The sequence below is a fragment of the Hipposideros armiger genome, unplaced genomic scaffold (assembly GCF_001890085.2).
Source record: "Hipposideros armiger isolate ML-2016 unplaced genomic scaffold, ASM189008v1 scaffold_544, whole genome shotgun sequence".
Taxonomy (NCBI): domain Eukaryota; kingdom Metazoa; phylum Chordata; class Mammalia; order Chiroptera; family Hipposideridae; genus Hipposideros; species Hipposideros armiger.
Window position 1 is genome coordinate 711098 of NW_017731894.1, and position 3619 is coordinate 714716.

Here is a 3619-nt window from a genome sequence, read left to right on the forward strand (position 1 = left end):
TTCAAATGGAAATGCACCAATATACACCCAGCAGGTTCTCTGTGCAGAATAATGAGGCTTCAGGGCAAAACTGACTGCACAGGCCGCCCTAGGAAGGGTGGAGGGTCTGGGGAGGGTGCAGGAATAGGACAGGATGGCATCTGTGCTCGGAGACAGGCAGATGGCCACCTCTGGGGACATCGGAGGGGAAAAGGGCAGGAAGACTTACTGGCGGTGGAGCCTGAATTGAAACCAAAAGAAGTTGTGAAGCAGGCAGAGAAAGGGGGAGAGAGGTGTCTGGTGGTTTGCGACACAGGGAGCAGCATGTGCCAAGGCACGGGACAGGGAGGGCACGTCAGGACCAGCCAACAGTGCGACTGGACCAGGCGATGGTGGGGAGTGAGTGTGCTAAAGAGGAAATGCTTTTAATGAACTGGTTCTTGTTCAGGCTTTCTATTCCTTAAATTCAGAACAGACTTGAAGCTAAAAACAAGAAGTACTTATTCATGTAAATATAGAGGTTCTGCTATCTTAAAAAAGGGGACACATTATGTGTGCATATGGATATACTGATTCCAGTTAAGGGTAGAGAAAGTACGGGTTCCAGCTGTGGGAGTTGTCTGTGTGATGATAAAATATAAAAAGCTGGCACGACTGAATCAACTACGAAATTCTAAACTATAAGGATATGCAAATATAAAATCATAAATGTTATAAAATTCTTAGTATTTTAAGTTTCAGTGAAGAATTTAGAAAAAAAGATGTTTTAGGTTATAAATTGGAACCTGAATCTTTACTACATAACACTGCTCCACACATATGATCTGAACTGTCAAAAAGCAGCTGTAAAAATACCTGAGCTGTTTCTCCTGCCCTTTAAGAAATTGTATTTGCAATTCATCACCTTGAACCTGGGGATTAAAATGATTATCATCTCGTACATTTCTCTAGATCGGCTAATGCATACCACACATGGCTACCTGTGTTTGTGTTTATTATCCCACAAACAGCTCCCACAGTTGAACTCTGTCATTTCTCTATTCCTATCTACAACAGATATATCCATTTGCACACGCAAACATTAAAAAAAAAGGTAATCAAGATATATTGCAATATTTGCAGCCATTATCTTGCAGAACATCTGTTGCGCTTTGATTTACTTGCGTCCTACACGGCATTCATCATGCCTCCTTTGCCCCCACCCCACCTCGGACCACGTCCACCCACTGCACACACCCACTTCATCTGTGCGTGTCTGCACCTGCGCGTTACCTCGCAGAAACCCGGCATGCAAGACTCTCTGTAAATCAGAAACATGTCTAGATGCAGAGCCCGGGAGATCCTGGCGAGTCACTTAAAGTCTCTGCACCCACGTGAACCGGTTGCTCAAAAAGAGGGTCGCTGGTTAGAAGCGACCCAATCTATGTGTTTGTCACATATACTTGTGCTGGACAAACTAATTTTTAAGTCCTTTCCAAACAGCTATCAGTGATAATCTTTTTTCTCAGGAGGAAGCATGAACAGCTGATAAGGGAAACTTTTTGGAGACATCGCAAATATTTTGTCAGTGTGGACACTGCTGATGAGACAGTTTAACTAAAATTAAATGTTAAACTTTAGGAAAAAGCACCAGCCATTTAGAAACATAGTTGTAAGTAGACATTCAACTAAGAACTACTTGGAAAGGACACATTTCCAGGGGGGGGGAAAAGGTTTAACTCTTATGTCTGATAACTTTCAGATAGTTTTTAAATATGAAAAGTTTAAACTTTAAGTATGTCAAATTCAATTTTTAGCTTAATATGTTATACTAGAGAGGTGACTTTTTATTTATAACTTCCTGAAAATATAAAAAACGAATATTAATAGCACTTATAATTACATAGCATTTTCTCTCTCCTACCTCTCCCAGAGTCACACACAGAAGATAATTTTGTGTTTCACTACTCCCTCTGTGCATAGACAGACAGATATTATTATCCCCATTTTACACACAGGAAAATTGAAGTTTTGAGAGCTTTAAAATTAGACAGCTCCAGAAGTAGAAACTTCCACTAATTTGCTCTCCAACTGCCTACTCTCTTCACCTAGGCAGGATGGTACTGGACTAGAGAAAGTCACTTCTAGCTCTAAAACTCTACATTGGAACAGGGTTACATGTTCTTACTGACACGGTTGCAATAAGCTGGAATATACGTAAATTTACCGAGTGACAAACAGTTGCCTTATTTAGATTTTGCTCATCAAGCCAAGAAGAGTTGCTTAAATATTCTACCGACAAGTCTTCCTGACTGTCCTCAACACCACACGAACTCGGCTGCCTTTTGCTGAAACAGCTACAGCTCTTGTGTTCAGAAACTTTCAGCATTTCCTCATTTAACAAAACTTTGGGCTCCTCCTTGTGGTGCGGACATTCTAGAGTGAGATAACAGAACCGTAATTGGCTATGTGCAACATGTTCATCTGCGTGCTGCAGAGGTCCAAATATTTGACCATTTATAAAAAGGGAAGGAAAGGAACATCACTCTGAAGAAACTTTTCCTGGAATGACTGTGAAGCATGGACTTCATTGCCTGTCTGAACCTGGGTTCCTCAACTGACCCACAGAACACAGATGTTTTCAGTGACCCTTCCCTCCACTCTCCCACGAACCAGTTCCATTCTAGGAGCAAAAGACAGAAGTTAATTCATTCCATGCAACGACGCCCTAAGGCGGCGGGCCTAGCACCCCATCTGAGGCTGCAGAACTTCTGAGGGCAGAGGCTTTATCCGTGTGCTGGGAAGCAAAACGCCAACACTCACCGGTAATTATTTAGTACTTGTATGTGTAAAGAAAAAAGTCATCATTCTAAAGCGTTTCAACTCTTCCACATTTTAGAAGCATCCATTATAGTTTCACAGTCCCTGTGTCATTCACAGCACTGTCAGCTTTAACACAGGCAGAAGGCATCCAAAGTTGCTCCACTCCTAAGTGAACTGCTTTTCTCTTACTAAATAGTAAACGGTAGTTTGCTGGCATTCTTCACTGAGCACCTATACTCCACTCGTGGGGTGTGTTGATGGTTAAGAAACAAGTCAACGAACACGGAGCCCCAGCGAGCACACTATTTACCGGGGGAACGTAAGGCGCCTCCGTGTACCTGCCTCTCCCCAGCCCCAAGCATCCAGCGCTAAGTGCCCACGTCGATGTGGCAGCACGTGCATTATTCCACTGAGCTCCCACCGAGCGCAGGTCCCCGGTCAGACCCCAGGGACACCACAGTCCCCGCTCTGGGAGCTGGCGCCCAGCAGGGTGGGACCGACCCTGGCCACGCTGGTGACTTCTGGGTGTGAGCAGGGCGATGTGATGGAGTGACGTCAGGGCAGAGATCAGCCCGGGGGAGGGCAGAGCCCAGCTCAGAGGAGGGGTTCACGGCCCGGCCGCGACGCCGCCCCAGTCTCAGTTTCCCCATCTGTAGAATCCAGGGCGCTAACAGTCCTGTCCCTCGGCGGTCGGAGCGTCCAGGGAAAGCCGGACACGGCGACCCACGCTGCGGGCGGGGGCGGCCCTGCCCAGAACCCCCCGCCCGGCCCGTCCAGCCGGACCGAGACCCCCACTCTGGAGGCGGCCCGCTCCCGCGCCTCCGGCCCCCCAGCCTGG